At 37.1% G+C, this 20573-nt stretch overlaps 1 long non-coding RNA gene and 1 pseudogene across 1 annotated transcript; one reads left to right on the top strand and one right to left on the bottom strand.

Moving 5' to 3' along the window:
• Positions 1-414: 414 nt before the first annotated feature.
• Positions 415-8911, top strand: LOC134218380 (uncharacterized). Its single transcript, XR_009981337.1, has 4 exons — positions 415-485; positions 8260-8393; positions 8453-8589; positions 8783-8911. It is a non-coding gene; the product is annotated as an uncharacterized LOC134218380 (long non-coding RNA).
• Positions 8912-8916: 5 nt separating this feature from the next.
• On the bottom strand, positions 8917-20573 carry LOC134218379 (uncharacterized; annotated as a pseudogene).

Raw genomic sequence — 20573 nt, 5'->3', positions numbered from 1 at the left:
CTACTCTACTTACATCGCGCGATATCATAATACAGCTTTACAACAAATTAAAAATATAAATAATGAATATAATAAAATAACAATAACGTACGTGCACCAATATATACAAATTAAAATACAAAAATGAAATAAATTAAAACATGCAAAATATACATTGAACAAATTAAAATCATTAAAATATCCCGTATTATGGGTAGACAACATTATTTATAATATTTACAAGTTGCGCATCGAAAAAAATTTTACAACCCTATTTACAATATTTACACCACATTCGATCACATTCGATGTGCACGGCCGAACCCCCTGGCGGGATTGATTCGCCAGCGAGCGAACTGTCAGTGAGTGACAACTCGCTGAAACGTCATGAATCTGTCAAAGTCAACTGACACAGCATCTCTATTGTTTATTTATGTTTACGTTATGCTGTGCAGTGATGAAGAATTTTTGAAGTTAAAAGTGCCTTTTTGTGAATAAATTTATCGGTAAGTAGTACGTACGATTTATATAAACATATCGAAGACTGATCTTCGTATGTGTTTGTGTTTTTGCCTTTCTCGTATACTAAGTATACGGTAAAGGCTATATGATCGCTCCAAAAACAAACTTTTTATAGAAGGCCCGGAGACCCATAGTGTTATATACCAATCGACTCAGTTCGACGAATCGAGGTGATGTCTGTGTGTGTGTGTGTGTGTGTGTGTGTGTGTGTGTGTGTGTGTGTGTGTGTGTGTGTGTGTGTGTGTGTGTGTGCGCAAAACAACTCAAAAAATGTCACTCATTTTTCGGGCACTTATCCTCAACCGATTTGCTCGCAACAAGTTGCATTCGACGCAGAATCCTGTCCCATTGTTTCCTATTTGAAATTGGCCAGATCAAACTATGGGATCGAAAGTTATGGCCAAAATACAAATTCATACGAAAAAATCGCGTAAAAAATGTCACTCATTTTTCGGGCACTTATTCTCAACCGATTTGTCTGCAACAAGTTGCATTCGACGCAGAATCCTGTCCCATTATTTCGTATTTGAAATTGGTCAGATCGGACTATGGGATCAGAAGTTATGGTCAAAATACAAATTCATACGAAAAAATCGCGTGAAAAATGTCACTCATTTTTCGGGCACTTATTCTCAACCGATTTGCTTGCAACAAAGTTCATTCGATACAAAATCCTGTCCCATTGTTTCCTATTTGAAATTGGTCAGATCGGACTATGGGATCAGAAGTTATGGCCAAAATACAAATTCATACGAAAAAATCGCGTAAAAAATGTCACTCATTTTTCGGGCACTTATTCTCAACCGATTTGCGTGCAACAAGTTGCATTCGACGCAAAATCCTGTCCCATTGTTTCCTATTTGAAATTGGTCAGATCGGACTATGGGATCGAAAGTTATGGCCAAAATACAAATTCATACGAAAAAATCGCGTAAAAAATGTCACTCATTTTTCGGGAACTTATTCTCATCCGATTTGCTTGCAACAAGTTGCATTCGATGCAAAATCCTGTCCCATTGTTTCCTATCCGAAATTGGTCAGATCGGACTATGGGATCAGAAGTTATGGCCAAAATACAAATTCATACGAAAAAATCGCGTAAAAAATGTCACTCATTTTTCGGGCACTTATTCTCAACCGATTTGCTTGCAACAAGTTGCATTCGACGCAGAATCCTGTCCCATTGTTTCCTATTTGAAATTGGTCAGATCGGACTATGGGATCAGAAGTTATGGCCATAATACAAATTCATACGAAAAAATCGCGTAAAAAATGTCACTCATTTTTCGGGAGCTTATTCTCTACCGATTTGCTCGCCACAAGTTGCATTCGACGCAGAATCCTGTCCCATTGTTTCCTATTGAAAATTGGCCATATCGGACTATGGGATTGAGTTTACGGTAAAGGCTATATGATCGCTCCAAAAACAAACTTTTTATAGAAGGCCTGGAGACCCATAGTGTTATATACCAATCGACTCAGTTCGACGAATTGAGGTGATGTCTGTGTGTGTGTGTGTGTGTGTGTGTGTGTGTGTGTGTGTGTGTGTATGTGTGTGTGTGTGCGCAAAACTACTCAAAAAATGTCACTCATTTTTCGGGCACTTATCCTCAACCGATTTGCTCGCAACAAGTTGCATTCGACGCAAAATCCTGTCCCATTGTTTCCTATTTGAAATTGGCCAGATCAAACTATGGGATCAAAAGATATGGCCAAAATACAAATTCATACAAAAAAATCGCGTAAAAAATGTCACTCATTTTTCGGGCACATATCCTTAACCGATTTGTTCACAACAAGTTGCATTCGACGTAGAACCCTGTCCCGTTGTTTCTTATTGAAAATTGGCCATATTGGACTATGGGATCGAAAGATATGGCCAAAATACAAATTCATACGAAAAAATCGCGTGAAAAATGTCACTCATTTTTCGGGCACTTATTCTCAACCGATTTACTCGCAACAAGTTGCATTCGATGCAGAATCCTGTCCCATTGTTTCCTATTCGAAATTGGCCAGATCGAACTATGCGATCAAAAGATATGGCCAAAATACAAATTCATACAAAAAAATCGCGTAAAAAATGTCACTCATTTTTCAGGCACTTTTCCTCAACCGATTTGCTCGCATTAAATTGCATTCGACGCAGAATGTCTCATATTTTCTTATTGGAAATTGGCCAGATCGGACTATGGGCTTAGATGTTATGGTCAAATTACTATTTATTGTGAAAAAGAGTTCAAAAAAGTCTAGCTCACTTTTTTAGCACTTAGACTTCATCTATTCCCCAAGCAACATAAGTTCAACACATCTGGTTGCAGTAGCCATATTGTGACTGAATCCGGTCATATATAGGTTACTGTGATTGATGTGCAATATGTGTGCTTCTCAGGTCGCTCGCAACAGATTGCATTCGACGCAGAATCTTGTCCCATTGTTTCCTATAGAAACTTGGCCGGATCGTACAATTCGGTCAAAAGTTATGGCGAAAATACTAATTTTAAAACTACAAAATAAAATGCCATATTTTGCTCTTATGCTCATCCGATTTGTTTGCAACAAATTGCGTTTGGCGAGAATTCTTTTATGCATATAAACAAAAATGAAAAATAAGACCAATCCACATATTGGTGTTATTTTAGATTTTTCCAAAACTTTTGAACGAGCGAGAAAGGCACCATCACCGCTAGGTGGATTAATCTGGGTTTTGGAAAAGGCAAGTCGGAACCACGTGATTGTTATCAGCTATATATCAGAAACCCAATACGAAGCAATCTACGAAGCGCAAACGTGTAGTTGATGACGACAGATTTCTTATGTGATCTGTGCGGCAAATATTTCCTCCTATCTGAGCATGGTATGGAATGGTGGAACAAGTGTGGTGCATACCATGCTTGGTTTCACGAATGTTACAAAGATGAATGTCCATCGTGTACCCACTAATCGGCAATGATCCGAAGGTGGCTTGACTTTTCTTTAAAACTAGTATGAACTTTGTTGTCATGAAATGATTGTTTTGTTATCGTTGAAGTCGCTTTTGTTTTGTTTTGCTTTTTTGAATAAAAAGACGAAATCATGAAAACCATTAATTATATTTCAATCTCATGGCACGATATTCACTACATAATGATTCTCCATTTGAAAGGTGGACAATTTTCCATGCAGAAACCAGAACCGTAAACTTCCAGGGTTCACAGATTCAATCGCTGAACATTGAAAAATGAAGAAAATTGTCAATCTGAAACTTTCTGAGGTGCAGCCTTGGGTCTAGGGCGAAGGGAACGTCCATTAATTATGTCACGCAATTAATTCACACAAAAGCCGGCGTATACAAATAGTTTATCTGCCCTTATCATATGTTACGCGGGGTTTCAAACCCCTCCTCTCCACCATGTCACACTTTTTGTATGAGAGCTCAAAAAACTGTGGTATTGACCATCACGCTTCCTACCCCTCGCTCCAAACTACCATTTTTTATGTTGCTCAATAATTGAATTACAATTTTGTAATGCAACGAAAATAGTTATGTCAAAAATATTAATTGAAAATTTGGTACGTACAATAAATTCGTTTTTTCAAAGTCACACCCAATAACGGTAAACTTAAAAATGTATGAAAATGAATCCTTTTGGATAACCCTAGCATGTACCAGTGCCATACCTGCTAAAATATTCATTTTTCCTTTAATTTTTTTAATATTATCTAGGTGGCTGACTTGCCCCGTATGGGTGGCACTCTTGCCCCGTAGCCCAAAAAAAACTCGTTATTTGTAACCATTTTTAAAATGCTTCAGAAATTGCTTTTTTTTTGCATTTATTGTTTCTGGGATCCAATCATTAGTGAAAACATAAGTGTAAGTTGGTATTGAAAGAGCGTTAATGAATAAAGATTCCAATGAATGATTAAATTTGTTCTGATTAAATCATGCAACTCTATGATTAAAGATTATGATTAAAGATTTATTAATTTTTGACAATGATTAATGATTATGATTAACGATTAAATTATTTTTTGACAATGATTAACGATTATGATTAATGAATAAAACGTTTGAAGTAAGATTAACGATTACCGATCGTGATTAAATGTTGACAAAATATGTGTATGATTAATGATTAACTATCGATATGATTAAATATTAATGATTATGAATATTAAATGATTTGCATAGTGATCAATAATCAAGTAACCTCTCTACCAAATTATGTTATTAAAGGTATGAAAACTGTATGATTAAGATTAATGATTATTGAATAAAAGTGATGTATGCAATAATTAAAATTGATAATTAATGAATAACCTCAAAACACTCATGAATATGATTAGTGATTAAAGATTAAATGCAAAAATCTATGACTAACGATTAGTGATTAATGATTGAATCGATTTTTTTGTATGATTATGATTAATAATTAATGATTAAATAACCCATTATTCATTAATCATGATTAAATCTATGATTAATCACTAATGCTCTGATTTGAAACCATATCCGAGATTTAACAAAGAGTTTTTCAAAAGTTACTGAACAAAGTGCTTAAGGTGGCACCCTTGCCCCAAATTCCGGATATGGCTTTATTCTCGCGCTTAGTATCATACTGCAATGTACTGCAATACTGCAATTATCGATTTATTTCCATCAATTTTTTCATCAATCGTTGAAATAAACGATGCCATACTAAAATATTTTCACGGTTACTTAGATAGCCCTTTCGAAAAAAATTCCAAGAACTGTTCCACATCTCGATACCAACTGTATTACATCTTATTATTTTTCCTGTGTAGCCGACATCCTCATGAACATTTTTGCTGAAGAAATTGGGGACCAAGCTCTCTTCTGTGATTTTTCACAGCCAATCTAAAACGCTGGGCATATATGACCCATCCGTCCCGAAGATTAGGGAGATCAAATATTTTCGAATTTATTTTTATGCTATCAACGGATGCTATCTTATCTAAGGGAACGTCCATAAATTACGTCACGCTTTTAGAGGATGGGAGAGGCTTTCTAAAAGTGTGACTACTCATATATTTTTTTTTTAATTTCATGCAAAAAGTGAGACAATGAAGGGAGAAGGGATTGAAATGGTTATTTTTAGCGTAACATAATTGATGACCGTTCCATTGATGCACTCCTCACTTCCCAGGAACCCCAACCAGTCATAATTGATGATAAATATACATTTCCCTTGTCTTTTCACTAACCCACTAGCATGTTCACGTGGTTTATGGACAGTCCATTAACATTTAAAAATGTTAGAACTTGAAAATCTTACATTTTCCCAGCTATATATCTTTTTGCCTTTCTCGTATACTAAGTATACGGTAAAGGCTATATGATCGCTCCAAAAACAAACTTTTTATAGAAGGCCCGGAGACCCATAGTGTTATATACCAATCGACTCAGTTCGACGAATCGAGGTGATGTCTGTGTGTGTGTGTGTGTGTGTGTGTGTATGTGTGTGTGTGTGTGTGCGCAAAACAACTCAAAAAATGTCACTCATTTTTCGGGCACTTATCCTCAACCGATTTGCTCGCAACAAGTTGCATTCGACGCAGAATCCTGTCCCATTGTTTCCTATTTGAAATTGGCCAGATCGAACTATGGGATCGAAAGTTATGGCCAAAATACAAATTCATACGAAAAAATCGCGTAAAAAATGTCACTCATTTTTCGGGCACTTATTCTCAACCGATTTGTCTGCAACAAGTTGCATTCGACGCAGAATCCTGTCCCATTATTTCGTATTTGAAATTGGTCAGATCGGACTATGGGATCAGAAGTTATGGTCAAAATACAAATTCATACGAAAAAATCGCGTGAAAAATGTCACTCATTTTTCGGGCACTTATTCTCAACCGATTTGCTTGCAACAAGTTGCATTCGATACAAAATCCTGTCCCATTGTTTCCTATTTGAAATTGGTCAGATCGGACTATGGGATCAGAAGTTATGGCCAAAATACAAATTCATACGAAAAAATCGCGTAAAAAATGTCACTCATTTTTCGGGCACTTATTCTCAACCGATTTGCTTGCAACAAGTTGCATTCGACGCAAAATCCTGTCCCATTGTTTCCTATTTGAAATTGGTCAGATCGGACTATGGGATCGAAAGTTATGGCCAAAATACAAATTCATACGAAAAAATCGCGTAAAAAATGTCACTCATTTTTCGGGAACTTATTCTCACCCGATTAGCTCGCAACAAGTTGCATTCGATGCAAAATCCTGTCCCATTGTTTCCTATTTGAAATTGGTCAGATCGGACTATGGGATCAGAAGTTATGGCCAAAATACAAATTCATACGAAAAAATCGCGTAAAAAATGTCACTCATTTTTCGGGCACTTATTCTCAACCGATTTGCTTGCAACAAGTTGCATTCGACGCAGAATCCTGTCCCATTGTTTCCTATTTGAAATTGGTCAGATCGGACTATGGGATCAGAAGTTATGGCCATAATACAAATTCATACGAAAAAATCGCGTAAAAAATGTCACTCATTTTTCGGGAGCTTATTCTCAACCGATTTGCTCGCAACAAGTTGCATTCGACGCAGAATCCTGTCCCATTGTTTCCTATTGAAAATTGGCCATATCGGACTATGGGATTGAGTTTACGGTAAAGGCTATATGATCGCTCCAAAAACAAACTTTTTATAGAAGGCCTGGAGACCCATAGTGTTATATACCAATCGACTCAGTTCGACGAATTGAGGTGATGTCTGTGTGTGTGTGTGTGTGTGTGTGTGTGTGTATGTGTGTGTGTGTGCGCAAAACTACTCAAAAAATGTCACTCATTTTTCGGGCACTTATCCTCAACCGATTTGCTCGCAACAAGTTGCATTCGACGCAAAATCCTGTCCCATTGTTTCCTATTTGAAATTGGCCAGATCGAACTATGGGATCAAAAGATATGGCCAAAATACAAATTCATACAAAAAAATCGCGTAAAAAATGTCACTCATTTTTCGGGCACATATCCTTAACCGATTTGCTCACAACAAGTTGCATTCGACGTAGAACCCTGTCCCGTTGTTTCCTATTGAAAATTGGCCTAGTTGGACTATGGGATCGAAAGATATGGCCAAAATATAAATTCATACGAAAAAATCGCGTAAAAAATGTCACTCATTTTTCAGGCACTTTTCCTCAACCGATTTGCTCGCATTAAATTGCATTCGACGCAGAATGTCTCATATTTTCTTATTGGAAATTGGCCAGATCGGACTATGGGCTTAGATGTTATGGTCAAATTACTATTTATTGTGAAAAAGAGTTCAAAAAAGTCTAGCTCACTTTTTTAGCACTTAGACTTCATCTATTCCCCAAGCAACATAAGTTCAACACATCTGGTTGCAGTAGCCATATTGTGACTGAATCCGGTCATATATAGGTTACTGTGATTGATGTGCAATATGTGTGCTTCTCAGGTCGCTCGCAACAGATTGCATTCGACGCAGAATCTTGTCCCATTGTTTCCTATAGAAACTTGGCCGGATCGTACAATTCGGTCAAAAGTTATGGCGAAAATACTAATTTTAAAACTACAAAATAAAATGCCATATTTTGCTCTTATGCTCATCCGATTTGTTTGCAACAAATTGCGTTTGGCGAGAATTCTTTTATGCATATAAACAAAAATGAAAAATAAGACCAATCCACATATTGGTGTTATTTTAGATTTTTCCAAAACTTTTGAACGAGCGAGAAAGGCACCATCACCGCTAGGTGGATTAATCTGGGTTTTTTTTTAGGTGAATGACTTCATTCAACCAGGGTTGTTGTGCTATTTGGCAACAATCTTTCCGATGAAAGATTGGCCAATAGCGAACCCATAACGGTTCCGGGACACCGTGATAATCATCTTGCCTCTGCAAGATGCAATCAGGTAAGTAATGTGTACACAATAAAATTCCATCCTGCTAATGATTGGAATATAATTATTAGATTTGGCCCATCGTACAAATTGGGCGATCCCCTCCCAACAGCTCCACAGGTGGAGTGAGATGAGGGCAAATTGATTTAACCCCTCGCCTCCCGCTCCGCTCCTGCCAGTGTTGGTATGGATCCCCGTAATAAATCAGGTAAGTGGGATCATTTTATTGCATGCTAGCCTTTTTAAACGACTGATCGGAGTCTTTCATCCGTCGGTCAAACTACATTAGGACTAGACTAACAGCTAATTGATTCTCATTACAACCAACACAACCGACTAACAATTCCATTGTCCTTGGGTGTTATAAAATGATTAAAATTGGTTTCTCAAATTCTTTCCAGGTGTTCATCCTTTCGGCGGTGATTGCACCAAGTGACTGGGGGCAAAAAGTAATCCCGCACAGCACCGGAACTGGGCAATCTGCCATAGGTAAGAGTGGAAATTGAAATAAATGAGAAATAAAATTGTTTAATTCTTAGTTGGATTTGTTTTTCTTTTTATTGAAAGAAAATACTTTTTGGTGGGTTCCAGGTGTGCGTCCGGAACGAGGAATATTCGTTGAAAATGTAGGTTCCAAAATCGAAGTTATTTTCGTGCACAGTTCTTTGGCCGTGGGTTCCGCTCGAAGATTGTTGTTGGCCTTTTTCCGTCGGATCTTAAAAGTTCGGGTTTGCTTTTTTAGGGATTCGGGGTTCGAAGATTGGGAATTTGAAGAATGGAAAGCACTACCAGGTAAGTCTCAGGGAAAATCGGATGAAGGAAGCATCGACTTACTGGTGAAATCGGGAGAAAAATAACCGGAAGAATAGCGTGACAGTGGGCTTCTTATCGTTCCCTTATCGACCTGAAGATGGTCTTCCGAATTGGATTCGGACTCGCTGAAGGACATATTGTTTCCATCGGAATCGGAACTAGGAATTATCAATTCATAGCTTTCTTCTGGTTCCGACTCCGGTTCCCTGAATTCGCATGTCGCGCTAGGGGGTAAATAGCGAGAATTGGCATCGCTTGTGACGATGTCCATGTCACGCATAAATAGGTAAATGATTCGTTTAATTTTTACGACATCTGCTGGCATCATTATCCCCGAAGTCCTCTGCTCCCGAATGGTATGCAGAGTTTCTTCGAGGTCCAGCTCTAACTCCTCTAGCGGGTGTCGGGTTTTCTTTCCTTTTTTCGTCACAATACACAACACAAAACACAGTTGTTTCAATTGTCTTATTTTTTAATGTTTTTTTTTTTATTTTTTTCAAATTTTGCTTTCAAATTTATTTCCACGTCCATGTTCCACTTCAATCATCACAAAACTAAACCTAAACTGTCCTCCGCCGTGTTGATGCCTTTCGCGTGCTGACTGCTGCTCTCTTCGCTCTCCGCTCAATGATGCTCTATACAATTTAGAGCATAGGGGATCAGTACGCTCTTGGTTCACTAAAGCGATTAGGAATCCAACACATATTTCGACCTCACAAACTATTATTTGCACTCAATTATATACTGCTTTGTTGTTCTAATCCTTTCATTCCCTACATCCTTCTCCTCCTCTACTCTAAATCTACAAAAATATCAATATCATGAATATTATTTTAATAATCGTACTCATTTTCGATAAACATTACTAATAGCGAATAAAACAAAAGTAGTTTTTTGTCGAGCTCAACATAAATGCGTTAATATCGTATTATAATACCAAGATAGAAGCAGTAGATAATTCCTGAAAATGAAATATTAATTAAAATTAAATTAATAACATTAACTACATGAAACCATACTTACCAAAAAGAATATAAATCTAAAAGTAGTGTTTACGCTGTCATGGTTCGAAACAATTAAACAAACAATAAAAATATTCAACAATGATTTCTGTAAGACACATTTTTCATTTTTACACGTTTTCATTTTTTTACACTTTCTAACACTCTACTCAATCTAACAGCTGATCTTGTTCATGGATTCATGGGTAGAGCTTACCAGGCTCTAGAAAATCAATCTTGCATCAAAACCAGAAACATTCAAACAATATTCTCAGTTCATCTCAGTTTACACTTCCTAACACTTTACTCAAACCAACAGCTGATCTTGTTCATGCAGTCATGGGTAGAACGTACCAGGCTCAAAAAAATCAATCCTGCATCAAAATCAGAAAAATTTCAACAATATTCTCAGTTCATCTCAGTTTACACTTTCTAACACTTTACTCAAGCCAACAGCTGATCTTGTTCATGCAGTCGTGGGTAGAACGTACCAGGCTCAAGAAAATCAATCATGCATCAAAACCAGAAAAATTTCAACAATATTCTCAGTTCATCTCAGTTTACACTTTCTAACACTTTACTCAAGCCAACAGCTGATCTTGTTCATGCAGTCATAGGTAGAACGTACAAGGCTCTAGAAAATCAATCTTGCATCAAAACCAGAAAAATTTCAACAATATTCTCAGTTCATCTCAGTTTACACTTTCTAACACTTTACTCAAGCCAACAGCTGATCTTGTTCATGGGTAGAACGTACCAGGCTCTAGAAAATCAATCTTGCATCGAAACCAGAAACATTCCAACATTCTTCTCAGTTCATCTCAGTTTACACTTTCTAACACTTTACTCAAGCCAACAGCTGATCTTGTTCATGCAGTCGTAAGTAGAACGTACCAGGCTCTAGACAATCAATCTTGCATCGAAATCAGAAACATTCCAACAATATTCTCAGTTCATCTCAGTTTACACTTTCTAACACTTTACTCAAGCCAACAGCTGATCTTGTTCATGCAGTCGTGGGTAGAACGTACCAGGCTCAAGAAAATCAATCCTGCATCAAAACCAGAAAAATTTCAACAATATTCTCAGTTCATCTCAGTTTACACTTTCTAACACTTTACTCAAGCCAACAGCTGATCTTGTTCATGCAGTCGTAGGTAGAACGTACCAGGCTCTAGAAAATCAATCTTGCATCAAAATCAGAAACATTCCAACAATATTCTCAGTTCATCTCAGTTTACACTTTCTAACACTTTACTCAAGCCAACAGCTGATCTTGTTCATGCAGTCGTGGGTAGAACGTACCAGGCTCAAGAAAATCAATCCTGCATCAAAACCAGAAAAATTTCAACAATATTCTCAGTTCATCTCAGTTTACACTTTCTAACACTTTACTCAAGCCAACAGCTGATCTTGTTCATGCAGTCGTGGGTAGAACGTACCAGGCTCTAGACAATCAATCTTGCATCAAAATCAGAAACATTCCAACAATATTCTCAGTTTACACTTTCTAACACTTTACTCAAGCCAACAGCTGATCTTGTTCATGCAGTCGTGGGTAGAACGTACCAGGCTCAAGAAAATCAATCCTGCATCAAAACCAGAAAAATTTCAACAATATTCTCAGTTCATCTCAGTTTACACTTTCTAACACTTTACTCAAGCCAACAGCTGATCTTGTTCATGCAGTCATAGGTAGAACGTACCACCCAGTCAACCACAGATCGTATAGGAAAATATATATTTGATCGCATATATTGCAGTTTTTTATCGCACTCGTATAAAATTACTTATTAGGGTAGCCCAAATATGATTATTATCGTATTTTATACCAGCATATGGAATATTTACGATTGAGTTCAAAAAAGTCCTAAAACGATATAAGCAATATCCACTTGATCATATTAAATCGCAAATATCGTATATCTACATATGTAGTGCCATGAAAATCGTATACGCATTTGCGTTGTGCGTATATAGTTTTTACTCCAGCGCGCTGGTCAAAACCCACTGTATCGCAGCCACAAAATAAATATCATTTCTACTTACTTCACTCCATCCGATGTGACTTAATTCTACTCCATAAATGTTGTTTTTGATTCCATTCTTTTAATCCTGTCGATTTGTACTCCGTACCACTGCCAAACATCGAACAAAATAACTAAACTTCAACAACTCAGAGGTAAACACGGCGAAATAGAATATCACTGATGTTGACATTTCATCATCGTTTATATGTCGGCAGAATCGTTTGGAATGCTGCGTAATCGTTTTATGTATGAACTATCGTAACAATTACAAACAATTTCCACATCTCAAGCTACATTTGTACGAACCACAACATGATTCTAGAATCGTATAAATGTACTAGACATCGTTTACTGCAATATCGTCGCAACACTAGAGTTTTATCTAGATTATGGTTGTCAAAAAGTTGCTGCTTTTCAAGAGTTGCTGTTTAGCACATTGGTAGAGCATTAGCCTCTAGATTCAAAGGTCAAATGTTCGAGACATGATTATTTACAATTATTTTTTCAAATATTTACTAGATCGTAATAAAGCTTACGAAAACTCAAGAAAGTCGTTGTTTAGTACGTATATGGCCTCCACTTTGGAAGGTATATAGCGATTCAGTGCATTACATATATACAAGTTCTCTTGCTTGTATATGACAATTTACATCAAAAGCTATACGTATCAAAATGTTGACTGGGCAGGCTCTAGAAAATCAATCTTGCATCAAAATCAGAAACATTCCAACAATATTCTCAGTTCATCTCAGTTTACACTTTCTAACACTTTACTCAAGCCAACAGCTGATCTTGTTCATGCAGTCATGTGTAGAACGTACAAGGCTCTAGAAAATCAATCCTGCATCAAAACCAGAAAAATGTCAACAATATTCTCAGTTCATCTCAGTTTACACTTTGTAACACTTTACTCAAGCCAACAGCTGATCTTGTTCATGCAGTCATGGGTAGAACGTACCAGGCTCTAGAAAATCAATCTTGCATCAAAATCAGAAACATTTCTACAATATTCTCAGTTCATCTCAGTTTGCGCTTTCTAACATTATACTCATGACTTATCTTGTTCATGGCTTACGCTGATCTTGTTCATGCAGTTATAGACAGAGATTATCACTCGAGGTTTCTGTAGGATCCACCCGGATCAAACGTCTATTCAGAGACGCACCAAGGATTATCACTCGAGGTTTACGTAGGATCCACCCGGATCAAACGCCTTCTCAGAGACGCACCAACCCACTCAGAGATTGGACTTTCTTCCATGTGATCCACCCGGATCAAACGTCTATTCAGAGACGCACCAATCCACTCGAAGATTGGATTTCCTCATATTATCCATTCATATTGAACGTGTTCAAATACTTCGATTGTTCGCAATCGGTAAAATGTCAACAATATTCTTTGCTCACTTTAGTTTACACTTTCTAACACTATACACATGGCGACAGCTGATCTTGTTCATGCAGTCATGGGTAGAACGTACCAGGCTCTAGAAAATCAATCTTGCATCAAAACCAGAAACATTCCAACAATATTCTCAGTTCATCTCAGTTTACACTTTCTAACACTTTACTCAAGCCAACAGCTGATCTTGTTCATGCAGTCGTGGGTAGAACGTACCAGGCTCTAGAAAATCAATCCTGCATCAAAACCAGAAAAAATTCAACAATATTCTCAGTTCATCTCAGTTTACACTTTCTAACACTTTACTCAAACCAACAGCTGATCTTGTTCATGCAGTCATGGGTAGAACGTACCAGGCTCTAGAAAATCAATCCTGCATCAAAACCAGAAAAATGTCAACAATATTCTCAGTTCATCTCAGTTTACACTTTCTAACACTTTACTCAAGCCAACAGCTGATCTTGTTCATGCAGTCATGGGTAGAACGTACCAGGCTCTAGAAAATCAATCTTGCATCAAAACCAGAAACATTCCAACAATATTCTCAGTTCATCTCAGTTCATCTCAGTTTACACTTTCTAACACTTTACTCAAACCAACAGCTGATCTTGTTCATGCAGTCATGGGTAGAACGTACCAGGCTCTAGAAAATCAATCCTGCATCAAAACCAGAAAAAATTCAACAATATTCTCAGTTCATCTCAGTTTACACTTTCTAACACTTTACTCAAACCAACAGCTGATCTTGTTCATGCAGTCATGGGTAGAACGTACCAGGCTCTAGAAAATCAATCCTGCATCAAAACCAGAAAAATGTCAACAATATTCTCAGTTCATCTCAGTTTACACTTTCTTACACTTTACTCAAGCCAACAGCTGATCTTGTTCATGCAGTCATGGGTAGAACGTACCAGGCTCTAGAAAATCAATCCTGCATCAAAACCAGAAAAATGTTAACAATATTCTCAGTTCATCTCAGTTTACACTTTCTTACACTTTACTCAAACCAACAGCTGATCTTGTTCATGCAGTCATGGGTAGAACGTACCAGGCTCTAGAAAATCAATCCTGCATCAAAACCAGAAAAATGTCAACAATATTCTCAGTTCATCTCAGTTTACACTTTCTAACACTTTACTCAAACTAACAGCTGATCTTGTTCATGCAGTCATGGGTAGAACGTACCAGGCTCTAGAAAATCAATCCTGCATCAAAACCAGAAAAATGTCAACAATATTCTCAGTTCATCTCAGTTTACACTTTCTTACACTTTACTCAAGCCAACAGCTGATCTTGTTCATGCAGTCATGGGTAGAACGTACCAGGCTCTAGAAAATCAATCCTGCATCAAAACCAGAAAAATGTTAACAATATTCTCAGTTCATCTCAGTTTACACTTTCTTACACTTTACTCAAACCAACAGCTGATCTTGTTCATGCAGTCATGGGTAGAACGTACCAGGCTCTAGAAAATCAATCTTGCATCAAGACCAGAAAAAAATCAACAATATTCTCAGTTCATCTCAGTTTACACTTTATAACACTTTACTAAAGCAAACAGCTGATCTTGTTCATGCAGTCATGGGTAGAACGTACCAGGCTCTAGAAAATCAATCTTGCATCAAAATCAGAAACATTCCACCAATATTCTCAGTTCATCTCAGTTTACACTTTCTAACATTATACTTATGTCTTATCTTGTTCATGGCTTACGCTGATCTTGTTCCTTCAGTTATAGACAGGGATTATCACTCGAGGTTTCCGTAGGATCCACCCGGATCGAACGCCTTCTCAGAGACGCACCAACCCACTCAGAGATTGGACTTTCTTCCATGTGATCCTCCCGGATCAAACGTCTATTCAGAGACGCACCAATCCACTCGAAGATTGGATTTCCTCATATTATCCATTCATATTGAACGTGTTCAAATACTTCGATTGTTCGCAATCGGTAAAATGTCAACAATATTCTTTGCTCACTTTAGTTTACACTTTCTAACACTATACACATGGCGACAGCTGATCTTGCTCATGCAGTCATGGGTAGAACGTACCAGGCTCTAGAAAATCAATCTTGCATCAAAACCAGAAACATTCCAACAATATTCTCGGTTCATCTCAGTTTACACTTTCTAACACTTTACTCAAGCCAACAGCTGATCTTGTTCATGCAGTCGTGGGTAGAACGTACCAGGCTCTAGAAAATCAATCCTGCATCAAAACCAGAAAAATTTCAACAATATTCTCAGTTCATCTCAGTTTACACCTTCTAACACTTTACTAAAGCAAACAGCTGATCTTGTTCATGCAGTCATGGGTAGAACGTACCAGGCTCTAGAAAATCAATCTTGCATCAAAATCAGAAACATTCCAACAATATTCTCAGTTCATCTCAGTTTACACTTTCTAACACTTTACTCAAACCAACAGCTGATCTTGTTCATGCAGTCATGGGTAGAACGTACCAGGCTCTAGAAAATCAATCTTGCATCAAAATCAGAAACATTCCAACAATATTCTCAGTTCATCTCAGTTTACACTTTCTAACACTTTACTCAAACCAACAGCTGATCTTGTTCATGCAGTCATGGGTAGAACGTACCAGGCTCTAGAAAATCAATCTTGCATCAAAACCAGAAAAATTACAACAATATTCTCAGTTCATCTCAGTTTACACTTTCTAACATTATACTTATGTCTTATCTTGTTCATGGCTTACGCTGATCTTGTTCCTGCAGTTATAGACAGGGATTATCACTCGAGGTTTCCGTAGGATCCACCCGGATCAAACGCCTTCTCAGAGACGCACCAACCCACTCAGAGATTGGACTTTCTTCCATGTGATCCACCCGGATCAAACGTCTATTCAGAGACGCACCAATCCACTCGAAGATTGGATTTCCTCATATTATCCATTCATATTGAACGTGTTCAAATACTTCGATTGTTCACAATCGGTAAAATGTCAACAATATTCTTTGCTCATTTTAGTTTACACTTTCTAACATTATACTTATGTCTTATCTTGTTCATGGCTTACGCTGATCTTGTTCCTGCAGTTATAGACAGGGATTATCACTCGAGGTTTCCGTAGGATCCACCCGGATCAAACGCCTTCTCAGAGACGCACCAACCCACTCAGAGATTGGACTTTCTTCCATGTGATCCACCCGGATCAAACGTCTATTCAGAGACGCACCAATCCACTCGAAGATTGGATTTCCTCATATTATCCATTCATATTGAACGTGTTCAAATACTTCGATTGTTCACAATCGGTAAAATGTCAACAATATTCTTTGCTCATTTTAGTTTACACTTTCTAACACTATACACATGGCGCTGATCTTGTTCATGCAGTCATGGGTAGAACGTAAAAGGCTCTAGAAAATCAATCTTGCATCAAAACCAGAAAAATGTCAACAATATTCTCAGTTCATCTCAGTTTACACTTTCTAACACTTTACTGAAGCAAACAGCTGATCTTGTTCATGCAGTCTTGGGTAGAACGTACCAGGCTCTAGAAAATCAATCCTGCATCAAAACCAGAAAAATTTCAACAATATTCTCAGTTCATCTCAGTTTACACTTTCTAACACTTTACTAAAGCAAACAGCTGATCTTGTTCATGCAGTCATGGGTAGAACGTACCAGGCTCTAGAAAATCAATCTTGCATCAAGACCAGAAAAAAATCAACAATATTCTCAGTTCATCTCAGTTTACACTTTCTAACACTTTACTCAAGCCAACAGCTGATCTTGTTCATGCAGTCGTGGGTAGAACGTACCAGGCTCTAGAAAATCAATCCTGCATCAAAACCAGAAAAATGTCAACAATATTCTCAGTTCATCTCAGTTTACACTTTCTAACACTTTACTCAAGCCAACAGCTGATCTTGTTCATGCAGTCATGGGTAGAACGTACCAGGCTCTAGAAAATCAATCTTGCATCAAGACCAGAAAAAAATCAACAATATTCTCAGTTCATCTCAGTTTACACTTTCTAACACTTTACTCAAGCCAACAGCTGATCTTGTTCATGCAGTCGTGGGTAGAACGTATTAGGCTCTAGAAAATCAATCTTGCATCAAAATCAGAAACATTCCAACAATATTCTCAGTTCATCTCAGTTTACACTTTCTAACACTTTACTCAAACCAACAGCCGATCTTGTTCATGCAGTCATGGGTAGAACGTACCAGGCTCTAGAAAATCAATCCTGCATCAAAACCAGAAAAATGTCAACAATATTCTCAGTTTATCTCAGTTTACACTTTCTAACACTATTCATAAGGCAACAGCTGATCTTGTTCATGCAGTCATGGGTAGAGCTTACCAGGCTCTAGAAAATCAATCTTGCATCAAAACCAGAAAAAAATCAACAATATTCTCAGTTCATCTCAGTTTACACTTTCTAACACTTTACTAAAGCAAACAGCTGATCTTGTTCATGCAGTCATAGGTAGAACGTACCAGGATCTAGAAAATCAATCCTGCATCAAAACCAGAAAAATGTCAACAATATTCTCAGTTCATCTCAGTTTACACTTTCTAACACTTTACTCAAGCCAACAGCTGATCTTGTTCATGCAGTCATGGGTAGAACGTACCAGGCTCTAGAAAATCAATCCTGCGTCAAAACCAGAAAAATTTCAACAATATTCTCAGTTCATCTCAATTTACACTTTCTAACACTTTACTCAAGCCAACAGCTGATCTTGTTCATGCAGTCATGGGTAGAACGTACCAGGCTCTAGAAAATCAATCTTGCATCAAAATCAGAAACATTCCAACAATATTCTCAGTTCATCTCAGTTTACACTTTCTAACACTTTACTCAAACCAACAGCTGATCTTGTTCATGCAGTCATGGGTAGAACGTACCAGGCTCTAGAAAATCAATCTTGCATCAAAACCAGAAAAATTACAACAATATTCTCAGTTCATCTCAGTTTGCGCTTTCTAACATTATACTTATGTCTTATCTTGTTCATGGCTTACGCTGATCTTGTTCCTTCAGTTATAGACAGGGATCTATAGATGTGATCCACCCGGATCAAACGTCTATTCAGAGACGCACCAATCCACTCGAAGATTGGATTTCCTCATATTATCCATTCATATTGAACGTGTTCAAATACTTCGATTGTTCGCAATCGGTAAAATGTCAACAATATTCTTTGCTCACTTTAGTTTACACTTTCTAGCATTTTTTCAAGGCAACAGCTGATCTTGTTCATGTAGTCACTAGTAGAGCTTACCAAGCTCTAGAAAATCAATCTTGCATCTAAACCAATAAAAAACTCTAACAAAATTCTCAGTTCATTCCTTCAAACTTTCCAAATCTAAACATATGACAACAGCTGATCTGATAGAATGAACAAACTAATTTCCAGCTTTTTATTATTTTGAACATTAATTTACGATTAATAATATTAATAATATTAAATAATAGTATACTCTTGCTCCGTCATTTAAATTTACTTACTTTTTTTTTAATAGTTGACATTACTTTCCTTTGGATTATTGCCGCTCCATATTAAACACTTATATAGTTAAACTTTTAGTTAAATACAACCTTGAAGTTATTTGAAAAATCCGATTCAACTAATGGACCATTCAATCACTATCCCTGTGCATAATAGTTAACCATAAGAAATCACAATAATCTTTAACAGCCATGTGCTGCAATTGAAATTTCATAGATAGAAAAAATCCTCTTCCTCTATCTATTACACTTGTCCGGCGAGGCGTTCAAAAAAATATACAAAGACAGTTTTTCTTTTTGGTGATAATGTATTTCATTTGTGTAGAAAATCTAGACATTATTTTTTTTACCAGCTTATGCACTTATATAAGAACCATGTAATGACTTACTCGTAGGTACTTATTGCCAAGGAATATAGTCAGCCAGTTTCTTCCAACAAATAATATTTGAATACATAAAGCAAAAGCTGAAGCAATTCAAGTCCCAAGTCCCATAATAATAATTTGATTTAAAATCCATTTCTAAAAATTACTTTTCAATAATCGGCCTTATGCCATACAATGATAAACATATGTATTTATATTAAATGAACTCCATAGCAAAATATAAAAATCTTCAACAGCCCTGTGTTGCAAACGAAAAATAGCAAAATAATTAAAACTTTTTAACAGCCCTGCATTACGCGTCCATTTTGTGCCGAATGCCGAATTCAAACAAAAACAGATTCATTTTTTAATTTCTTGTAGCAATAATACTTTCTTTCGAACCAGAAGAAAGAATACTTGACTTTTTGAAGTCATTTTAAACCATATATAAATCACCGACATGTTTAACAAATAATTACTTACGTTGAATCTTCCCGGCCGCTCTACATAAACACCGTCATTTTTTAATTTGAATATTTACCATGGGAGCGCATAGTTGTTACCGACGGCGTCATTGTCGGGTTTTCTTTCCTTTTTTCGTCACAATACACAACACAAAACACAGTTGTTTCAATTGTCTTATTTTTTAATGTTTTTTTTATTTTTCTCAAATTTTGCTTTCAAATTTATTTCCACGTCCATGTTCCACTTCAATCATCACAAAACTAAACCTAAACTGTCCTCCGCCGTGTTGATGCCTTTCGCGTGCTGACTGCTGCTCTCTTCGCTCTCCGCTCAATGATGCTCTATACAATTTAGAGCATAGGGGATCAGTACGCTCTTGGTTCACTAAAGCGATTAGGAATCCAACACATATTTCGACCTCACAAACTATTATTTGCACTCAATTATATACTGCTTTGTTGTTCTAATCCTTTCATTCCCTACAGCGGGTAGTTAGGATGCGTCGATAGTAAAGGACAGGGAATCTCAGTAGATTCCTCTAAGTCCGATTCGTCCGCATCATATGTCGGCGGCTGCCAATTTATTGCTATATAATTGGTTTCAGCCTTTGCTCGTCGCTTGCGTGTCAT

This window comes from Armigeres subalbatus, chromosome 2 (assembly GCF_024139115.2).
Source record: "Armigeres subalbatus isolate Guangzhou_Male chromosome 2, GZ_Asu_2, whole genome shotgun sequence".
NCBI lineage: Eukaryota > Metazoa > Arthropoda > Insecta > Diptera > Culicidae > Armigeres > Armigeres subalbatus.
Note: the sequence above shows the minus strand (reverse complement) of the source record. Positions and strands in the feature narration are given on the sequence as shown.